Raw genomic sequence first — 23,296 nt, 5'->3', positions numbered from 1 at the left:
AGGCCAGAGATCAAACCTATGTCCTCATAGATACACTGAACCACAACCAGAATTCTGTTCTAACATTTCTTAGATGTTCCAACCTGCTGAAACTTCAACATTCTCAGAATATGTATATTAACCTACAGTTGGGCAAAATCCTCTAATACAGAACCTATTTTTATAATAAAGTGTTGACTATTTCATGAATTAGTGAATCATGTATTGAAAGTGAAGAATAGAATGGTGTCTGTGAACATGGTTGTTAAGTGTGTTGGTTGTTCACCCTCAGGATTGTGTGGCTGATGGGAATGTGCATCTCACAGCCCCTCCACAGCATTACAAGAGTATGGTATCACATGTCACTAGCCCAGAAAAGATCATAATTCAAAATTCAAAGTATGGTTTCCACTGAATGTGTACCACTTTCACACCATCAAAAAGTTGAAAAATTGTAAGTTGAACCACTGTAAGTTGAGGACCATCTGTAGAAGACCTAGTTGGTAAAGTTAGAACTGAACAATATAGTAACTAAAATAAGCTCAGTGGATTGATTTAACATCAGAATGGAGGGAATAGAAGAAACAATCACTGAGCTGGAAACCAGAAGAACTGAATCTAACCAAATCAAATAACTCCAACAATGGAGGGAAAAATAGACTGAAAATAAATAAACAGAGCCTCTGGACCTGTAGGTCTCTAACCAAAAATCAAGCATTTGACTCACCAGAGTCCCAGAAAAGAGAAGAGAGAAGAGCTGGAAAAGAACTGAAAAAAAAAATTGAAATTTCCCAAATTTGGCAAGAGACAGAAACCTATGCATTCAAGAAGGTGAACAAATCCAAAATAGGATAAACTCAAGAAATTCAAACAAGGATGCATCATAATTAAACTTCTGAAAACTAGTGATGAAGAAAAATCTTAAAGGCAGCAGAGAAAAATGACACTTAACAGGGAAAACAATTGGAGTGACAATGCATTTCTCATCAGAACCTACAGAGACAAAAAGAAGTGTCATAATATCTTTTGAGTGATGAAACAGAAGAGCTATTGACCTAGAATTCTATTTTCAGCAAAAATATCCTTTAAGAATGAAGGGAAAGTCAAGATATCCTCAGATGAAGGGAAACTAAGAAAATTTGTCATTGGCAGACCTACCCTAAAACATTGGCTCAAGGAGTTCCCCTTGTGGCTCAGTGGAAATGAATCCAACTAGGAACCATGAGGTTGTGGGTTCAATCCCTGGTTTCACTCAGTGGGTTAAGGATCCAGCATTACCGTGAGCTGTGGTGTAAGTTGCAGACATGGCTCTGATCTGGTGTTGCTATGGCTGTGGCATAGGCCAGCAGCTCCAATTAGACCCCTAGCCTGGGAACCTCCATATGCCATGGGTATAAGTTTTCCCTCTCCTCTCAAAGTTTCTAAATTGTTTGACTTGAAGCAAAAATTACAATGCAATTTTATTTGGTTCTGAATTATGTAGAGGAAATATGTAGACATTTATATTATAAAAGGCAGAGGATAAAAAGATGTAAAGAAATAATGTTTGATTATTTTTACTCAAACTATATTGTAGTGGATGGTAATAAAGTTATATGATATAATTCCTAGAGCAAACACTTAGAAAACTACCAAAAGTCAAATATTATAGATAAGTAAAAATGGAATGCTAAGAAGGTACAGGAAAAAGAAAAGAGAAATGAAAAATGGAGAAAAAAGACACAAAACAAAAATGGCAGAACTAAGCCCTAATACATCAGTAATTGCATTAAATGTAAATGGTCAAAATAGATCAGATAAGAGGACTCCCACTCTGGTATAGTGGGTTAAGGACCAGGCTTGTTACAGCTGTGGGATGGGTTGGCACAGATTTGAACCCTGGGCCAGGGAACTTCCATATGCCATGGATGTGGCAAAAAAAAAAAAAAAAAAAAAAAAAAAAGACAGAGAGAGAGAGAGAGATTAGCAGACTGGATTAAAAAATATTTTAAGGAAGTTTCTATTGTGGCTCAGTGGTAATGAGCCCAACTATGAGGATGTTGGTTCAATCCCTGGCCTTACTCAGTGTGTTAAGGATCCACCACTGCTGTGAGTTGTGGTACAGGTTGCAGACATGGCACAGATCCTGCATTGCTGTGGCTGTGACTAAGGCCAGCAGCTATGGCTTCAATTCAAATTCTAGTCAGGGAACTTCCATAAGACACAAATGTGGCCCTAAAAAGAAAAAAAAAAAAAACAACAAAACAATTAAAAGAGCCAATTACATGATGTCTACAAAAATTCACTTCAAATATAATGACATAAGAAGAAAGCAAAAGGATGACAAAATATATTATGCAAACATTAACCAGGGAAAGTAGGCATGGCTATATTAATATTAGATGAAGCAGACATAGAGCAAAGAAGACTACTACAAAGAAGAACATTATATAATGATTAAAGGTCAAGGCACTAAAAAGATATAACAATCCTAAATGCATATACACCAAAAAACAAAGAAGCAAAGTATGAGAAGCAAAAACTGACAGAACTGAAAGGAAAAAAGAGATAAATCCATAATAGGAGTTGGAGACATCAACATCCTTATACTGATGGAATAACTAGATAGAGAAAATAAAGATATGGAAGAACTCAACTGTACCATCAACCAACAGCAAAATACACATTCTTCTCAAGTTTTCATGTAATATATACCAAGCAGACCATATGCAGGGCATAAAACAAGCCTCAACAAAGAAGTTGTACTGCATTCTCTTACTAGAAATTCATAACCAAAGCTAACATAAATCTCAAATACTTTGAAACTAAAAATATTTTTAAATACATGTAATTGAATGAAAATAAAAATAACATCCATTAAACTTTGACATAGTCAAAGCACCACTGAGACAGATATTTATAGTACTAAATTCATACATTAGAAAAACAAAACAAAAAAAACAATCTCAAATCAAAATCTAAGTTCCCATCTCAAGAAGCCAGAAAAAGAAGAGAGAAAAAAAACCCAAGAAAGGGTTGGAAGGAAGGAAGCAAATAAAAATCATAAGAGTGGAGATAAATAATTACCAAAAACATAGACAAAATCAAACAATAAGCTGGCTTTTTGTAAGAGCCAATAAAATTGACAAAACTCTAGCAAAACTGACCCACAAAAGACAGAAAAAACTCAAATAACAAATACCAAGAATGTAAGGGAAGATATCATTACAGATCCTGCATGCATCAAAAGGATAGTAAAACAGTACTAATGACAGTTCCAAACACTTAAATTAGACAACATAAATGAAAGAAACCAATACTTCAAGAAATACAATTATAACTCACTTGATATGAAACAGGTGATTTGAGATTATTAAGAAAATTGAGTTCCTAATTTTAAAACTCACAGTTTTGCTAAAAAAGGAGAAATTTCCAAACCCAAATGGTTTCACCAGAGAATTCTATGAAATATTTACAGAATTAATATCACTTCTACATGGTCTCTTCCAAAAAATATAATCCAATCCATTTTATGAAACAAATATGATCCTGATGCTAAAACTATACAAAAAGAGTATTAAAAAAAAGCACATACCAATATCCCTCCTAAATAGAGATGTAAAAAAAAATGCTTAACAAAATATTATCAAGTAGAATTAAGCAATATAGGAAAATAATTATACATTATGACAAGTAGGGTTTATTTCTGGAATGCTAGGCTGGTTCAATATTTTTAAAAAATCAATCAATATAATACACTATGTGAATAGGCTAAAGAAGGAAAATCACAGTTGCAATAAACAATGCAGAAAATAAATTGACAAAAATTCATCATCCATCTATTTCAAAAACTCTCCCAAAAATAGGAAGGGGGGAATTGTTCAGCTTGATAAAGAGCATCTGCAAAACTTCATCTCATCAGCTAACATTATTTCAAAGAGGAAAAGAATAAATGCTTTCCTCTTGTGATTAGAAACAAGGCAAGGATGTCTGCTCTCATCATTCTTATTCAACATAGCAGTAGACATTCTAGCTTGTACAAAAGGCAAGAAAATAAAATAAAAAGCAGACAGATCAGGAAGATAGAAATAAAACTCCCCATTTACAGATGACAAGGTGGTAGATAATCCCAAGTATCTCCTCCAAAGCACCTCCTAGAAGTAATAAATGAGTTGAACAAGTTCACAAGATATAAGATCAATGTATAAAAGTCAATTGTTTTCCCATACGCTAATAATGAACATGCGAACAATAAAATATAAAATTCATATCACTTATAATTGCTCAAAAAAATGAAATACTTAGGTGCAAATCTAATGGAATAAGTAAAAGATTCTCTGTGCTGAAATCTATACATTGGTGAAAGAAATTGAAGAACATCTAAAGTGGAGAGACATGCGTTGGAAGACTCAACACAATCATGATGTCAATCCTTTCCAGATTGACATGGGGTGGAAGGCAATTCCAACTGAAATTCCAGCAAGATTTCTTTTGTAGATATAGACAATATTATTCCGGAATTTATAAGGAAAGCCAAAGGAACTAGAGAGAAAACTAAAACAAATTTGAAAAACATTAGAGAGAACTTAGTCTATCCAATTTCCAGACTTAACACAGGTACAGTAATCAAGGTTCTGGTGGATGGATAGGGACACAGATCAACAGAATTCAACAGAAAGCCAAGAAATAGACTCATACAAATGCCCAACTGATTTTGGAACAATGAAGAATGGCTCCTTCAACAAAGAGTGCTGGAGTGATTAGACACTGATTAAAATAATGGCCATCAACCTGAGCCTTACACAATGACCCAGTAATTCCACTCCTGAGCATATAGCCAGAAAAGATGAAAACTCAAATCCAAAAAGATACATGCACTCCAAAGTTCATGGCAGCACTATTTATAATAGCTAAGACTTAGAAGAAACCTAAATGTCCATCAACAGGCAAATGGATAAGGAAGATACATATATAATGAAATATTACTCAGCCATAAAAGAGAGTGAAATAATGTTGTTGGCAGCAACATGGATGGACCTAGAGATTTTCATACTAAGTGAAGTAAGTCAGAGAAAGACAAATATCATATGATATCACTTACATGTGGAATCTAAAATATGGCACTAATTAACTTACTTACAAAACAGAAAGAGACTAACAGCTATAGAAAACAAACTTATGGTTACCAAAGGGAAAAAATTAGGATAAATTAGGAGTTTGGGATTAACATATACACAATACTAAAACAGATAAACAACAAGGATTTACTGTATAGCACAGAGAACTGAATTCAATAGTCTATAATAACCAAAATGGAAAATAATCTGAAAAAGAATAGATATCCCACCTGGTCATGGTGTATGATCTTTTTTATATGTTGTTGGATTCTGATGCCTAAAATTTTGTTGAGAATTTTTTGCGTCTATATTCATCAAAGATATTGGCCTATAGTTTTCTTTTTTGGTGATATCTTTGTTGGGTTTTGGAATTAGGGTGATGGTGACATCATAGAATAGAGTCTTTGGGAGTGTTTCTTCTTCAAACTTTGAAAAAGTTTAAGGAGGATGGGCATAGGTTCCTCTTTGTATGTTTGGTAGAATTCATCTGTAAAAAAGATCATACACCATGACCAGGTGGGATTCATCTCAGGTGCACAAGGATGGTTCAACATATAAGCAAATCAATCAATGTCATACACCACATTAACAAAAGTAAAAAACCATATGATCATCTCAAAAGATGCAGAAAAATCATTTGACAAATCCCAACATACATTCATGATTAAAACTCTTATCAAAGTGGGTATAGAGGGAACATACCTTAACATAATCAAAGCCACCTATGACAAACCCACAGCACATATAATATTCAATGGAAAAATCTGAAAGCCTTCACACTAACATCTGGAACAAGACAAGGATGTCCACTTTCACCACTGTTATTCAACATAGTACTGGAAGTCCTAGCCACAGCAATCAGACAAACAATAGAAATAAAAGGCATCCAAATAGGAAGAGGAGAGGTAAAACCGTCACTTCATGAAGATGACATGACACTTTATATAGAAAACCATAAGAACTCAATCCCAAAACTACTTGAACTGATCAACAAATTCAGCAAAGTGGCAGGATATAAGATTAACATTCAGAAATCTGTCGCATTTCTTGGAGTTCCCATCATGGTGCAGTGGTTAATGAATCCAACTAGGAACCATGAGGTTGTAGATTTGATCCCTGGCCTTGCTCAGTGGGTCAAGGATCTGGCATTGCCATGAGCTGTGGTGTAGGTCGCAGATATGACTCAGATCCCGTGTTGCTGTGGCTCTGGTGTAAGCTGGCAGCTACAACTCTGATTAGACCCCTAGCCTGAGAACCTCCATATGCCATGGGAGTAGCCTTAGAAAAGACAAAATACAAAAAAAAAAAAAAAGGAAAGAAAGAAAGAAAGAAATCTGTCGCATTTCTGTATACTAACAATGAAATATTAGAAAACGAATACAAAAACACAATACCTTTTAAAATTGCACCCCAAAAAATCAAACACCTGGGAATACACCTGACCAAGGAGGCAAAGGACTTACATGCTGAGAACTATAAAACATTAATCAAGGAAATTAAAAAGGATTCAAATAAATGGAAAGATATTCCATGCTCCTGAGTTAGAAAAATTAATATTGTAAAAATGGCCATACTACCCAAAGCAATCTACAGATGCAATGCAATCCCTATCAAATTACCCATGACATTTTTCACAGAACTAGAACAAACAAGCCAAAAATTTATATGGAACCATGAAGAACAAAAAACAAAAAACAAAAAACAAAAAAACTGGAGGCATCACTCTCCCAGACTTCAGGCAATATTACAAAGCCACAGTCATCAAGACAGTGTGGTACTAGTTCCAAAACAGACAGACCAATAGAACAGAATAGAGAACCCAGAAATAAACCCAGATGCCTATGGTCAATTAATCTTTGACAAAGTGGGCAAGAACATAAAATGAGAAAAAAGACAGTCTTTTCAGCAAGTATTGCTGGGAAACCTGGACAGCTGCATGCAAATCAGTGAAACTGGAACACCACACCCTCACACCACACATGAAAATAAACTCAAAATGGCTGAAAGACTTAAATATAAGGCAAGACACTATCAAACTCCTGGAAGACAACATAGGCAAAACATTTTCTGACATCAACCTTATGAATATTTTCTCAGGTTAGTCTCCTAAAGCAACAGAAATAAGAGCAAAAATAAACCAGTGAGACATAATCGAACTGACAAGTTTTGCACAGCAAAGGAAACCCAAAAGAAAACAAAAGACAACTTACAGAATGGGAGAAAATAGTTTCAAATGATGCAAGAGACAAGGGCTTAATCTCTAGAATATACAAGCAACTTATACAACTCAACAGCAAAAAAACCAACAACCCAATGGAAAAATGGGCAAAAGAACTGAATAGACATTTTTCCAAGGAAGATGTACAGATGGCCAACAAGCACATGAAAAAAATGCTCAACATCACTGATTAGATAAATGCGAATCAAAACTACCATGAGATACCACTTCATGCCAGTCAGAATGGCCATCATTAATAAGTCCACAAATAACAAATGCTAGAGAGGGTGTGGAGAAAAGGGAACCCTCCTGCACTGTTGGTGGGAATGTAAGCTGGTACAACCACTATGGAGGTCAGTATGGAGATACCTTAGAAATCTATACATAGAACTATCATATGACCCTGCAATCCCACTCTTGGGCATACATACAGATAAAACTTTCCTTAAAAAGGACACATGCACCTGCATGCTCATTGCAGCTCTATTCACAATAGCCAAGACATGGAAACAACCCAAATGTCCAATAACAGATGATTGGATTAGGAAGATGTGGTATATATATATACAAAATGGAATACTACTCAGCCATAAAAAAGAACAACATAATGCCATTTGTAGCAATATGGATGGAACTAGAGACTCTCATCCTGAGTGAATTAAGTCAGAAAGAGAAAGACAAATACCATATGATATCACTTATACCTGGAATCTATAAGGCACAAATGAACCTTTGTACAGAAATGAAAATCATGGCTTTGCAGAAGACTTGTGGTTGCCAAGGGGGAGGGAGTGGGGTGGTTAGGGGAGCTTTGGGTTAACAGATGCAAACTATTGCCTTTGGAATGGATTAGCACTGAGATCCCAGTGCTGTGTAGCACTGGGAACTATGTCTAATTACTTATGATGGAGCATGAAAATGTGCAAAAATAGAATCTGTATATGTATGTGTAACTGGGTAACCATGCTGTACAGTAGGAAAAAAATTGTATTGGGGAAATAACTATTAAAAAATAATAATAATTAAAAAGAAATAAAAAATATATATAATACCTATATATCTATAACTGAACCACTTTGCTGTACACCAGAAACTAACACAACATTGTAAATCAACCCTATTTCACTTTTAAAAAATCAACACAAAACTATTCATGGACTTAAATGTAAAATGTAAAACTATAAAACTTTAGGAAAAAATATTCTCGTAGGAGAAAATCTTCAGGATCTATGGTTAGGAAACAAGGTCTTAGACTTGATGCCAAAATCACAGTCCACACAAAGAAAAATTAAAAAAAAAAAAATAAGACCTCATCAAAATTAAGCTTTCATTCTGTGAAAAACTCTTTTAAGAAGATAAAAATGCAAATTATGGACTGCATGAAGATATCAGCAAACCACACATCCAACAAAGGACTAGTGTTTAGAATATAAATTACTGTCAAAACTTAGGGTAAAAAAACCAGACAATCCACTTAAAACATGGACAAAAGTGGTTAGCAGAGGCCACAGGGCACACCAAGTGGAACAGAGGTACTAGAGGGAAGCTGGACAGAGTCTTCCCATCCCCCAGCTCTGAGACCAGACTGGTCAAGGCACAAACGCACATGCTGAGCTCAAAACCCCAGTCAATGTGGCTCTCTGGGCCTCAGTTTCTCCTTCTGTATAATGGCCATAAACATACTTCCCCCTCAAAGATGGACTCTGAAGATTTAACGAGATCACAGGCATGAAAGTGCCTGGTACAGGTAGGAAATGAAACTCTGAAAAAGTTTGTAGATAAAATGCAAATAATAATAATAACTCAGTAAACTACCACAGGTATAGGTAATTATTATTTTATTTTTCTTATTTTATGTGATGACATTATTAATAGAAAATGTTGAACAGGAATATTGATTAACATGTATACTACTATATACAAAACAGATACATAACAAGGATCTAGTTAGTGTACAGCACAGAGAAATCTACTCAATACTCTGTAATAACCTATATGGGAAAAGAATCTGAAAAAGAAGAGGGTTGTGTATATATAAAACTGAGTCACTCTGCTGTACACCTGAAATGAACACAACATTGTAAGTTAACTATACTTCAATAAATTTTTTTTAAAAGAGTCTTTGGGAGTTCCCTGGTGGCTCAGCTGTTTAAGGATCCAGCATTGTCAGTGCTATTACATGGGTTAAATCCCTGACCCACGAACTTTGGCATGCCACAGATGCAGAAAAAAAAAAAAAAAAAAGAGTATTTATTATGATGTAATTCAGTAACTAGACCTGCTAAAGAAATCATTTTGCCTCAGAATGCAGAGCATCATGGATCAGGCTGGTCGGTTAGCTTGGAGGTGTTTCCTATTTTTTGGAAAAGCACTGACCCCTCCATGGGCCACTGACCCCCACCACCAAGCACAAGTTACATTTTGCTGAAGAACCTGCCAGGTGTTTCAGGTGACTATACACCCTGACGGCCTCAGGACTGTGTGGACAGGCCAGCTGGGACCAGAAAACTGTATGTCTGGGGGCAGTACTATTCAATAGTAACAATAATACTCTTCCTGGGCACTTTTGGTAAGAATCCAGCTCTTTAGAAAAGTGGACCACCAGAGGCTATTTCACTGGGCTTGGTCTACACTGACCCACACTGGTCTTGGGGTTTGGGGTCCTGGCCAGGTTCCTTCTCCTTCCTGAGACCCCACATCCTCCTCCCAAAGGCTGGACCTGGGGCTCCCAGCACCAACATCCCAGAACCCTGATGAATCCTAAATCAGCTCTGGGGTCCCCTGCAAGCCCAGTCTCTGGGAGAGGTGATTTGAGCCTCACACTGGGGGCAGGAAGCTGAGATGACAGAGGTTTTAACCTGTCTCCCTGTCCCACCAGGGAAGAGCCTTGGTTGCTAAGCCCAGGAAACACATCTGAAAGACAGGGCTCTATCTGAGAACAAGAGGGTGGGGTGATGAGGTAGGAGCAGGAGGGACTGGGGTGGGGGTCAAGAAGCATGAAATAAGGAGGCCGATCCCTACCCTTCGTAAGGCATGCTACCAACCTGTGCTGAGAGCAAAAGAATTCAAGACACAAATGTAATTTTAAGTTTCTTAGCCACCACATTTCAAAAAAGAAAAGAAAAAAAGCAACAGCTGAAATTAATATTGATAATATATTTTATGGAACCCAGTACCTGCAAAATATTGCTGTTTAAACTTGTAGCACTAGCCACATTTCAAGGGCTCGACAGTCACACGTGGCTGGTACCACCATACTGAACTGACAAAAGTGCTTGGTGCAGGCCTGGGTCCCTTGTTGGGGAACCACCTGTCCAGACACTGAAGATAAGATGCTTTGGCCTCACCCTGGCCAGGCTGAGACACAGTGTCTGGCATAGCTGAGCCTGCTCTGCTCTGCAATGTGCTGGCAGGGAGCTCTGAGCTGGGTTCCTTTTTCTCAAACACATAATGGAATAATCTGCAATATGCTGTTTGTAGTCCAAAGGAAACCATACTGCTAAGTATCAAAGCTTCTTTTAGAGGAACTATAAGCACACATCATGCACTTAGAGCCAGATCATGGAAAACCAATCCCCAAATGAGCTTGGGGACTGGAGCCATGATAGAAGGGCAAAGCCAGCAGTGGCAGGAAAGGTCCCCCTGTGCCAAGAGACAGATCAGATCCCTGCCAAGTTCTAGACACAAGGGCTAAATCCTAATGGGTAATAAAAAAGAAAAAAAGAATGAAAAGCAAAATATTAACATTGTTAGAAGAGGGGAGTTCCCTAGTGGCCTAGTGATCTGGAATTGACACTGCTATGGCTCTGGTCATTGCTGTGGTTTGGATTAGACTCCTAGCCCAGGAACATTTGCATGCAGTGGGCACAGCCAAAAAAATAATAGCAAAATTAAGTAATTAATTTAAAAAATGATTAGAAGATAGTACAGGAGACTGTCTCATGAAACTGAAGTGAGGGATGACTTAAAACAGAAATCCTGAAACATAACACTGGTTCATTAATGATCCACATCTTGCAGGAGGTGTCCCCTCCCCCATGATTCTCTCTGGCCCAGCACCTTCCTCAGTCCTGCCCTGGACCTGGACCAAACCCACAAAGGGGAGATCCAGGGTACCCAGCAAAAGTGCCTTTCCTCCTTGGAGGGTGGGGTCAATAGGCATGGAAGGAATCCTGTCTCAAACATATGGGATCACCCCTGATTTGTGGAGATATGAAAGAAGACAGGTGGGCCTCTTTCTGTAGAAAAGAAGCCTGGGTGAGGCAGGTGGGCAGGACAATCTTGACTTTGGAATCCCAAGACCAGATGGGCCTTGGGCTAGTCACTGCTTTAAAATGCGCTTTCTAGAATACTACTCAGCCATAAAAAAGAACAAAATAATGCCATTTGCAGCAACATGGATGCAACTAGAGATTCTCATACTCAGTGAAGTAAGTCAGAAAGAGAAAGACATGTAACATATGATACCACTTCTATGGGGAATCTAAAATATGACACAAATGAACCTATCTACAGAACAGAAACAGAAACACACTCACAGACATAGAGAGCAGATTTGTGGTTGCCAAAGAAGGAGCTGGGGGAGGGATGGACAGTGAGTCAGGGGTGAACAGATAAAAACTATTACATTTACAATGGACATACAACAAGGTCCTACTAGATAGTACAGGAACTATATCCAATTTCCTGGGATAGACAATTATAGAAAAGAGTATAAAAAACAATATATATTATACACACACACACACACATATATATAACTGAGCCACTTTTCTATACAGCAAAAATTGGCACGACATTATAAATCAACTCTACCTTAATACCTACTTTAACATAAATAAATAAATAAATCTATCTTACCCAAACTTACTTCAAACATGCCCAGAAAAGTGCTTTCTGACAGGAGGGGACTGAATACCCACATTCTTGGCAGCACTAGTCACAACAGCCAAAATGTAGAAGCAACAGATAAACCAATATGATCCATCCATGTATAATGGGAAGATTATTCAGCCTTAAAAAGCCTTGGAGTTCCCATCATTGAGCAGCAGAAATTAATCCAACTAGAAACTATGAGGTTGCAGGTTTGATCCCTGGCCTTGCTCAGTGGGTTAAGGATTGGGTATTGCCACGAGCTGTGGTGTAGGTTGCAGATGCAGCTAGGATCTGATGTTGTTGTGGCCATAGTATCAGCCGGCAGCTGTAGCTCCAATTCAACTCCTAGCCTGGGAATCTCCATATGACATGGGTGCAGCCCCCAAAAGAAAAAAGAAACAAAACAAAACAAAACAAAAAAAACAAAGAAGAAGGAAATTCTGTCTCTCTTTAATCTTTTTTTTTTTTTTTTTTAAGTCCACGCCTGCCTTAAAAAAAGAAAGAAAAAAAGTTCCCAGGCCAGGGGTCAAATGGGAGCTGCAGCTGCAGACCTACACCACAGCCACTGCAATGCTGAATCTGAGCTTTTATACAGAAACAGACTTACAGACATAGAGAACAAACTTGTGGTTGCCAGGGGCAAGGGGGAAGGGCATGGGAGGAAATGGGAGTTTGGTGTTAGTAGATGCAAATTATTGTATAAAGGATGAATAAACAACAAAGTCCTACTGTATAGCACAGGGAACTATCAATATACTGTAATAAACCATAATGGAAAAGCATATGATATGTGTATCACTTTGTTGTACACCTGCAACCAACAGGGCATTGTAAATGAATTCAATTTAAAAAAGAATTGGAGTTCCCGTCATGGCGCAGTGGTTAACGAATGGGACTAGGAACCATGAGGTTTCGGGTTCGATCCCTGACCTTGCTCAGTGGGTTAAGGATCTGGCGTTGCCATGAGCAGTGGTGTAGTTTGCAGACGTGAATCAGACCCCGCGTTGCTGTGGCTGTGGCATAGACCAGTGGCTACAGCTCCAATTAGACCCCTAGCCTGGGAACCTCCATATGCCGCGGGAGTGGCCCTAGAAAAGGCAAAAAGACCAAAAAAAAAAAAAAAAAAGAATTAATATTAATTCATCACAAACTTTTCCAAAAAATAGAAGAGAATACTACCCATTAATTTCATGAGGCCCATATTACTGCAACACCATCCCAAGAAAACTACATACCTGTAACTCTTATGCACGTACACACAAAAACACAGCAAAATACCAGAAAATATAATCCAGCAGCACATAAAAAGGATTATAAACCATGACTAAGTGCGATTTATCCCAAGAATGCAAAATTGGGTTAACATGGAAAAATAATTTAATGTAGGACACCAAGTTAACAGAATAAAGGACAAAAAGCAGCAGATCATCTCAGTGGAAGCTGAAAAGGCATTTGACAAAATCCAGTGATATTTCACAATAAAAACGACTCAACAGGAGTTCCCTGGTGGCTCAGCAGGTTAAGGACATGACCATTGTCACTGCTATGGCTCGAGTTGCCACTGTAACATGGGTTTGATCCCTGGCCTGAGAAACCTGCATGCTGTGGGCTTGGCCAAAACAAAACAAAACAAAAACCAAACAAACAAAACAGTCAGCAAATATTACGAGTGAATTTCCTCAACCTAATAAAAGGTATCCATAAGAAACCCACAGCTAACATCTCACCTAATGGGGAAAGGCTGGAGGCTTCCCTAGATATCAGGAACGAGACATGGATGCTCTTTCTCACCATTTCTATTCAACACTGTACATGGACTTCCTACTGAGCTGTTGGCACAGTGGGTTAAGAATGTGACTACAGTGACTTAGGTCACTGTGGAGGTGAGGGTTAGATCCCCAGCCCAGAGCACTAGGTTAATGGATCTGGCATTGCTGCAGCTGTAGTATAGGTCAGTCGCAGCTTGGATTCAATCCCTGGCCTGGGAACTTCCATATGCCATGCAGATATTTAAAAAATAATAATAAAAGATTTAAAAAATTGTACAAGATATTCTAGCCAGGGCAATTAGATAATGAAGTAGAAGCACCCAGATTAGAAAGGAGAAGTGTGGAAAGTTCTCTCCTGGTTAGCCTTCCCACTGGCTGCCCTGCCCTCCCACCCCATCTCTGTCCCAGTCCTTCTGCATGTGGACACCCTCCCTGGTATCAGAAAACAGCCTCCTTGCCTTACAATGTTGCCAAAGGAAAATTCCTGGGTCCACAGCTGTCACTCCCCCCCCCCCCCACCACCACCATTTAGCTTTTGGTGACAGGAAAGCAGAGAAGGCTTGGAACTCTGGGGAACCGAGAATGTGGGATTCACCCCGTGTTTGGGGAATCATTAACCCCACATGCCAGGCTCATTTCAACAGGCTTCAGGAACCCCATCCCCAGCTTCATCCGGGCTCCAAGTTCAAGAAAATAATCTGTTTGTTTGCCCCCCCACACACACACACTCTCCAAGTGCCAGCTGCACAAATATCCTGCAGTCATCTTGGTAGATATAAATTCACATGTCCCCTGCCAGGAACCTACATCCCAGGGGCTGGTGGCAGGGAGCTGTCAGGCCTAAGTGCAGGCACTGGGCTGGCCTGTGTCTGAACCCTCAAGGTGAGGGGAAGAAAGAACAGGCCAGTGGCTTGGGTTGTCACTGTGACATGGGTTCAATCCTTGGCCTGAGAAATCTGTATGCTGGCTTTGCGAATTCCAGGATCTGAATACACACAGAGGTCAATTCTTGAACTACTGATGCCTTCCAGCCTGTCCTTCCTCAGGCTCAAGCTACACCATGGGTCCATCAGAGTCCCCTGGAAAGGGTCCTGTCTAGGGGCTACTCCCTACCTAAGCCAGGATTATGGGCTCCATTTCTCATTTTTCTGCACAGCCCTGGGAGGAACCCTGAGTGAGGACGCTCTGGGGAAGGCACCCCATCCACAGGGCCTGGTCATGCAGAGCATGCAGCTGGCATCCATGTCACTAATGTCACCTAGGTGTCACCACAGCACCCCAGAGGGAATCACCGGCCAGAATCTTGGAGGTGGGGCTGAATCTCCCCTACATATCTCTCCTCCCCTGCAGGGGGCTTCAAACGGGTATGGGTGGATGCTTTCAAAGGGGCACAGGATAAAGGGGTTATCTTTCCTGAAATCCCTCAGTCACAGAAAGGCCTGGGGTCCCCTTTTCCCAGCAGCTACCCCTCCCTAATCTTTTACCTACTAAAGACCTTCCAGTCCCCTTTGCATCCTGGAGGAAGAAATTCCACGTACCAAAGGGGAAACTAAGGTTTTAACTCGAACACCAAAAACACCCACCACCCAATCACTGAGAGACACATTTCCAGGAACATTTTCCTCTTTCCATTTCTAAAAATCCATAATGCATTCATAGTGTTTAATCACAGGGCTTTCTCAATCCAGAAGGGAATTTTTTAAAAAAATACTTAGCAACTTGAGGTCACAGGAAATTTTTAAAGTCAATTTATGTACATTTTCCTTGCAGAGAAATATGCTTTATTGATTAATAAAAGACACACGAGGATAAAAATCTATCACATCAAGATAAAACCCCTCAGGGAAGTATCAAACCATGAAGGAAACAATGAGCAGCCTGTAAAGGCCCTCTAGGGACCTGTCAAGGAAGGTGGATGTCTAGGACACCATGAGTTCGGTTAAAGTTAGGGAACAGTTACTTTTCAAATGTCAAAATTTACCTCACAGACCAGGATCTACATCTTTGGCAAATCTTTAAACCCATAAAGCACATTGTTAGCGGTTGGCTTGAAAATGCATGGGAAGAAAATGGTTAATGGAGGAAGCTGAGATGGAAATAAAGCAGTTCAGGGTGCAATTCAGTGCCCTTCTGAGTATTTGCACTTGTCATATAAAAATGTTGCAGGAAATGTGTGAAAGGACAGACAGGTTTAAAAAAAAAAAATTGGGGAGTTGACAAACAAAAAAACAAAAACACAACAACAACAAAAAAATTTTTTGGAAGAAACCTGCCCAGGCAAGGCAGGGCCACTGTGGTGTACAATGACTGTTCACCTGAGGGTGCCTTCAGGTGAGGCTTCCAAACCAGGCCTTTTATTTTTATTTATCGTGTGCACCCGAAGCATGTGGGAATTCCAGAGCCAGGGATCAAACCTGTACCACAACAGTGACCTGAACCACAGGAGTGACACCAGATCCTTAACCCAGTGAGCCATCAGGGAACTCTCAGATTAGGCCTTTTATTTTTATTTATTTTTTTGTCTTTTTAGGACCTCACACCCAGCATATGGAGGTTCCCAGAGGAGGAGTCAAATCGGAGCATTAGCTGCTGGCCTACGCCATGGCCACAGCAATGCCAGATCTGAGCCTCATCTGCCACCTACACCACAGCTCACAGTAATACTGGATCCTCAGCCCACTGAGCAATGCCAGGGATTGCACCCACATCCTCACAGATACTCATCATGTTCATTAACCACTGCACCATGATGGGAACTCTGAGGCCTTTTAATTTAAACAGCAGCTCAGAACTCTGGCCAACCATCCTCCTCAGAGTGTGTTCCTAGAACCCCTAACAGGGGAAGCTCCCAGGCCTGCTTCTTGTGCCTCAAAAAGAATTTCTAGCGAGTGGGAGAGAAGTCCCACACCTGTGAGTCCCATCATGTGAAATCTGCAGCAGGGAGCTTGTGGCCTCATTCAATCCTGTGAGTCAAGAAGAATCTGGCAACTTCACCAGGACAATTTCCAAACCCTGTTCTGCCCCTCCCTGCACAGGCTTCAGGCAGCCAATCACAGTGCCACACGGAGGAGAGGACAGTTCTTCACTGCAACTGCTCACTAACTCCTGGCAGCCCTGCAGCTTCTATTCTTAACCTCCCAGGAAGTGACAGGAGTCTTGGTTGGCCCATTCCCAGGCACATCTGTCAAGCCTGACCCAGCTCACCCACTCTAGCCCTGAGAGTTCTGGATCTGCCCCATTACTGGGGGTGGGCTTACCATTCCCAGCCTCTAAGACTGGAAAGCACTTGAGTGGTGGGAAGGCTTGGGTTAGAAGTATCCTTGTTCCCCAAAGGCCTGTCTCAGAACAGCCACCAGACCCAATGACATTAGCTTCTTCAAAGCATTTCTTAAATTTGCTTTAAAAAAAAAGCCTTAGCCCATCAAGAAGTGAGATCACAAACTCTCTGTTTTGCTTGCTGACTATAGCTCTTTGTCATATACCATAGTAAGAAGAAAAATATTCTAAGCAGATGAAAGTTCCTGCTGGGAGATGCATGGGGTAGGGGTGGTGGATTAAGGACGGGGCTCTCCTAGAGCCTGGGAGCAATCTCAGCTCTCTGCTCACTGGCTTTGTGACTTCAGGTCAGTGACTTCACTCCTCAGCCCTTCAGGTTCCTGATCCATAAAGTGGAAAAATCATCAATCGCACCTCTCTTTCTGGAGTTTTCAGAGACTTGGAACAGGAACCAGTCCCTTCCTACCAGGTCCTGGGGTAATGCTGGCCAAGGCACAATCAGACGCCTCAGGCCTCACCCAGGTGTTTTATATTCCCCATCTCCCTCCTTGCCCAGACTGGGTTGGGGACCCTCTCTGTGCCCTACTGCACCCAATAGCCCCAACCCACTGTACACTAATGGTCCCATCCCTTCTCTTCTCCCCTCTAGCCTGGAACTTTCCAGGGCAGCTCCTATGGCAGCTTCTGACCCTCAGATGATTATCTGCTGGGTTTATTTTTACAACATGCAGAGAAAACCCAATATAATCTAGGTCACCTCAAAATGGATGGCAGACACCTCCTTTGGGTGGGCAGGTATCACATCCAGATCACAAGAGTCACCTGGCCTGGCTCCCAGCCCTTCACCCAATCAGCCCTAGATGAGGACTGGGGGCTCTGGAGATGAAAAAGACCAGCCTTTGTGGCCTTTGTTTGGGGTGCTTCCTTCCCCAGGCTTCCACAAATTACCCCCTCAGTCAAAGCGGAGGGTCAATAAATTTGCCCAGGGTCACTTGGATGATGGAAGATCTCAAAGACGCCTCCCTGGGACTGAGAACTGAGGCCCCAGAAAATGTTGTAAATGTACTTCTCTACTGAGGTTTCCAGCCATGTCCACCCCACCCCCAACCCCATCCTAAGGACATCATAAGGACTCGAGGTCCAACAGCTTGTGGTCAACCTGGACTTGAAGTTTACAAAGCAGGAGCTGGAATCCTGGAGATGTGATTTCAGGGGTCAGGGGCTGGAGGCCAAATTGAACTCACCCCCACAATTCCCTTGGGGGCAGAGGAACACAACCCCTTGGCAGCTCCCAAACCGAGCCCCGCTTTTGTAAACCCCCTTAATTCCCCCAGGGTGACAGAACACCAGAACTCTATCATTTAGGCCTCTAAATGGGATATTCCAAATATGGCATATTTGGAAATAAAGCACAGGAGGCAAAGCGTTATCTTTCTGTAAAAATAAGTTGTGGCCAGTGTTTTTCTGCACATTGGTTAACCTGTCATGTCTGTCTTAGTTTCAAGCTCTCTCTTCCATCCTTTTCCCCATCACCAAAGAACTGAACTATAAAATACAGTGCTACCATGGAAGCCCTGCATCTTCCTCCTGGTGGCATTCCTCACATCTGACCCCAGCAGGACCATAGGTCCAGGCTTCTCCCCGATAGAAGCCTCCAGAGGCTTAGACCAAACCACCTGCACATGGCAACCCCTAGATGCCACGGGCCTTGCCCACAACCCCAAGCACTTCAAAAATAAGAATAAAAATGAATGAATGAAAACCTTTGAGAAATTCACCTGAATGTAAATGGTACTTGGAGCCAGGAGGTAGAAATACTCCCTCCCCACCCCCACCCCGCAAAGGGATCTAATTTGTTCAAAGCAGTCAAGTGCTGTCAACAGTGCCTACTGGGAACCACCTTTATAGGCAAAATCACTTTCTTCATAAAGTTCTCCTTAAGATACTTGAAAAATTTAAGCCTTTATTAGGGGCCCAATGAAGCACCAGTTTCCCATCCAATTCTTTCCTCTGGTAAAAGAAATTCCTCAGCATAATAATAGAAACTGCTTCCTTTAGAACGTTGCATCCCACAGAGTTCTACATCCAGCCACTTTGCAAGTAGCCTAATTCCTACTAAGAGAAGGGCCTCCCACTTGTCTCCCTAAGGATACTGTGACTTCCTCCTGGGCAAAAATCCACACGACCATTCATTAATCCCACTCAGGGCTGCCACATCGACCTTCCCCCCTTAACCACTGCTGAACCCCCTCCTTGGTCACAAAGCTCCAGGCAAACAGAGGTTCCATCCCTTTATCAAACCCAGCCCCCGTGTCCCTGACAAATGGTTTAAAAACTCAGGTCTCTGAAAGCAGCCACCTCCAGGGGTATCTGTGAACATCCCCAAACCCTCAGATGTCAGGCAGGGAATAGGGGGTCACTCATTATTATTTAATACGACCTCAGGGCACTTGGATGAAGGGTGAAGCCAGAGTGCCCAGGGACTCTTCATGGCATCCAGGTGAGCAAAGCCCAGGGGCAAGTCCCAGGTAGGGATCAAGCCACCATCCCTCCACAGAGGACTTTGGAAAATAGACCACTCTGCTGCTTGGAGCTTAATTTAACTAGCAGTTGACTTCATTAAGATACAAACCTGGATTTCAAACAAAAAGATGTCATGAAACCATCTAATTTACTACCTCAAACTTACAACCAGAAACCACTTTATTTTGGTAAGGCCTCTGAGGAATCCCAGGACATGCCAACAGCTGCAGGTCCCCAGGGCCTGGAGTACTGCGACCTAGAGCCCCTACTTGTGGGGCACAAACATCTCAGATCCACCCACCCAGGGTCGCTTTAAAGCTTCTCCAGAAAGCCCGCAGTCACAAGAATCGGCCCTGCCCCCTTTGGGCACCCTCAGCCCCACAGAAACCCGACCTCGCCTGAACACCAGCCCTCCCATCCCCCGCAGAGAGTGAGGGCACAGACTCACCTGAAGGCGGCCCGCCGCTAGCCCTCACCCTCTGAGCCCCAGCCACCCCTATCCCTGCACCCTCTCAACCCTGGCTACGATGCCCTCCTCTGGGGTCGCTCATGCTTGCAGGTTCCGGCGGCCCCAGCTCAGGCGGCAGTAGTTATCTCTAAGTTCACCCCTACCCAAAAATCCTAATAAGATGCCTCCCTGCAGAGCTGCCTGTCAGCTGGGAGGAGGGATGCGGAGGGAATTTGCCAAGGAAACTTGAGGAGCTCGCGGGTGCCAGCTTCCTGCATAATTCACGAGAAGCAGCAACTGGGGCGAAGGGGACGGTTCACCAGAACCAGCAGCCCCCACCCCAGCTGGAGTGCACGTAAGGCAGAGACCTGGCGCCTGGTGGTGGGAGGGGTACTACTTGACCCTGGGGACCTGGGGGTTGGACCGGTGACAGGGGGTTGAAGCCTGGGTCCGCGCCCAGGTGCACCGCTCCGGCCTCATGGAGCCCGCTACTCCAGCCCCACGCACCTGAATGGGGGTTCTGGACACCAGCAGTCTACGCAGAGTCTCTGGGAACCTTGCAACCCCGCGCAGGTCCCCAGCGCCCCGCGTGCCCCCTGAAGGCCCCATGTGAGTTCCATGGCGGGACCTGCAAGTCCAAGTACCCAGGCCAGCGAGGTGGTGACCTAGGGCTAGGAGACCCCCTGTGGCAGAGAGCGGAGGTAGTTCCATCTTCCTTGCCCCAAGGGGAGGCACTAGAAGTGAGGAGGGGGGGTTCAAGCGCAGGGGTGGGGGTAGTGGTGGTGGGGGACAAAGGATGTACTCTTGCGCTCTGCTCCCACGCTGCCTCCAAAGCATTTAAATGGGCCCCTACTCCAGAAGGAAGACTGGGAGCTGGGGTGGGGGAAGGGTGTCTCTACCGAGAAGCGACCCCCCCGCCCCAGACCCTGAGAACCCTTTCCCCAACCCCCATCCTCAGCCTCTACGTGTCCAGGACTGCCCTTACCAGATAGCTAGTGCTCCTGGAATTCAAGGGCACTCCACAAGCAGCCAGCGATCAGGGTAGAGTCCAGCACTTAAAGCTCGGCCACTGAGCAGGGTCTAAGAGTGCGGGGGGCGGGGCGCAGGACGTCCTTCTCTGTGGACGGTGCGCTCGCCACCCCCTCCCTGCACCCGCAGCACCCCGCGCCCCCCAGCCCATCTTTCCTGGCTCCGGTGGCAGCTCGGCGAGTCAGGGTGGGTTGGAACACCAGGGTAAGGAATGCCATCTGGACGCACCTGACTCGGCAGCTGGGCCCGAGCAGCACCGCACCCAGCCCAGTCGGAGGGCGGAAGCCGCCACCGCGGGTGCCACTCAGGTGTTCCCGTGGAATGTGGGGACGCCATGCCCCGCCCCGTACTGCAGCTGGGCTCAGGGTTTCTGGCGGGAGTGGCTTGGCTGTCCCTCCCCTTCGCCAAGGCAGGCAGTTGGGACGGCAAGGATGGGGGAGGGGTCTTCTTCCCGCCAAAAGGTGCGCATGCGCCCTCCGGCCTGCGAGGGTCTATGGACCCGCCCCACCTGGCACCCCCTCCCCCGCAGGCTCCCGCCCTCGGTGGGATGTGCAGGGTCTGATGTAGTAACTGGGGGTAGGTAGGCGCCCTGGCCGCCTAGGCCCACCCTGCTCTGAGCTGCACCCTCCCCCAATTGATGAAACCCAGAGGACCAGAAAGTCCCTTAATTTTGTTCCTTCCCCGTGCCCCTGGACTCCTGCCCCAGAGTGGTTTGTGCTAATAGGATTCAGAAACAGAGACTGTATTGCATATCTCAAAGTTTGCAGAGCAGATGACAATTCTGCCTGGGCGAAGCGCTGCCGTCTGCCTGTTGGGCCACCTTGAACCTGGGCGCCTCTGTGCAGATCCGTGACTTGGCTAGGGCCCCTCCTGGAGGGGAAAAGATTTAGTGGGTTTGAAACCAACTGCTCAAGTGAATCCTAGAATCGAAAAAAGCACCCCCCCCCCACCCACCCAAGATGCCTGCAAATCCTATTATCCTGTAACTCCAGGATCAGTGGGTTTGTCAAAAACCCAAGGGAGTTGTGCTGAGGCCTGGCCCCCAACCTCAAGCTGGAATGCTGGCTTTACCCCTCCCAGCCTGGGGCAGGAGCAATCAGATAATAACTTTTCTCAAGATCATTGGCCACTACACCTGTAGGAGTAGCCTCTCTCTGAGTACCTGAGTACCTGATTGGGAGGTTGGGAGGTTTCTGAGTTCTGGCTTTTCCAATATTCTGCAAAGGGAGAGTGCTTTCTGCCTTCAAGATCTGCAGTCTAAAGGGAGGTGGGAGTGGTGGTGGCAAACACTAGCATCCAGGCTGTGATATGGAATGACGTGCTTCCAGAATAGAGCCTTCTATTATACAAAACCCCAAACCATATCTCTCCAAGATGTTTTAAGTTAATTTTATAGGACATGCCTGAGAGATTTGCATGCTCCAGTGACTTCAACATACCAAAGTTCAATATTTGTTCTGGATGCTTTTTTTTTTCCTGCTTGCATAATTGTCCCACATTTCAAAGAAGTCTTTAAAAGCACTTAGATTTAAAAAAAAAAAAAAAAGTTGTGTTTGGGGCCTAATATTTCAGGGCACACAGGAGGGAAATCCCTGTACTTCCTTTAGGGCAGCTGCAAGATACAAGCTCCTTTCTCTCCTCTGCTGCCTCAAGCATGAGATTTAATAAAAGAATGAATAAGGGAGGCAATCAGTCAAATAATAAGAATCCTTCAAATAGGAAGAATGAAGCCTGAGTGGGATCTTGCAGGCCTTTTTTTTTTTTTTTTTTTTTTTTTTTTTTGACGTGAATGCAGGGGATTCTGCCAAGGGATAGGAGGATAGTCAGCAGAATGTTCTCATGGCTTTTGGGCTTATCAGTGTAGAATCTTCAAGAAGGCTGGGGCCCCAGGGCCAGAGCCAGTGCCCACCCCAGCCCCCACTTCCAGGACTCCTGGAGGCCAGGGGCTGTTCTGGCTAGGACTGTGTTCCCAGGGAGAGGCTTGAGTAGGTAGAAATTCTGGGTAGGTGGTGGGACCTGCCTGCTCCTGGGGGACCTGAGGGAGGCTGCTTAGGAGAGGAAGCAGCCTGTCAGCCTCAGCTGT

General features: G+C 43.2%; 1 long non-coding RNA gene across 7 annotated transcripts in view; it reads right to left on the bottom strand.

The window, feature by feature from the left end:
• The window catches only part of LOC110255465, a 92,997-nt gene extending 70,981 nt beyond the window's left edge, over positions 1–22,016 (bottom strand). For 4 of the 7 annotated variants that reach the window (XR_002335759.1, XR_002335761.1, XR_002335762.1 and 1 more), the window contains exon 1: positions 21,170–22,016. This is a non-coding gene — a long non-coding RNA (uncharacterized LOC110255465). The remainder of the gene's footprint in view (positions 1–21,169) is intronic. The other 3 variants (XR_002335763.1, XR_002335764.1, XR_002335760.1) reach the window with 3 other exon arrangements.

Source organism: Sus scrofa, chromosome 9 (assembly GCF_000003025.6).
Source record: "Sus scrofa isolate TJ Tabasco breed Duroc chromosome 9, Sscrofa11.1, whole genome shotgun sequence".
Classification (NCBI taxonomy): domain Eukaryota; kingdom Metazoa; phylum Chordata; class Mammalia; order Artiodactyla; family Suidae; genus Sus; species Sus scrofa.
This window is presented reverse-complemented; position numbering and strand designations above follow the sequence as displayed.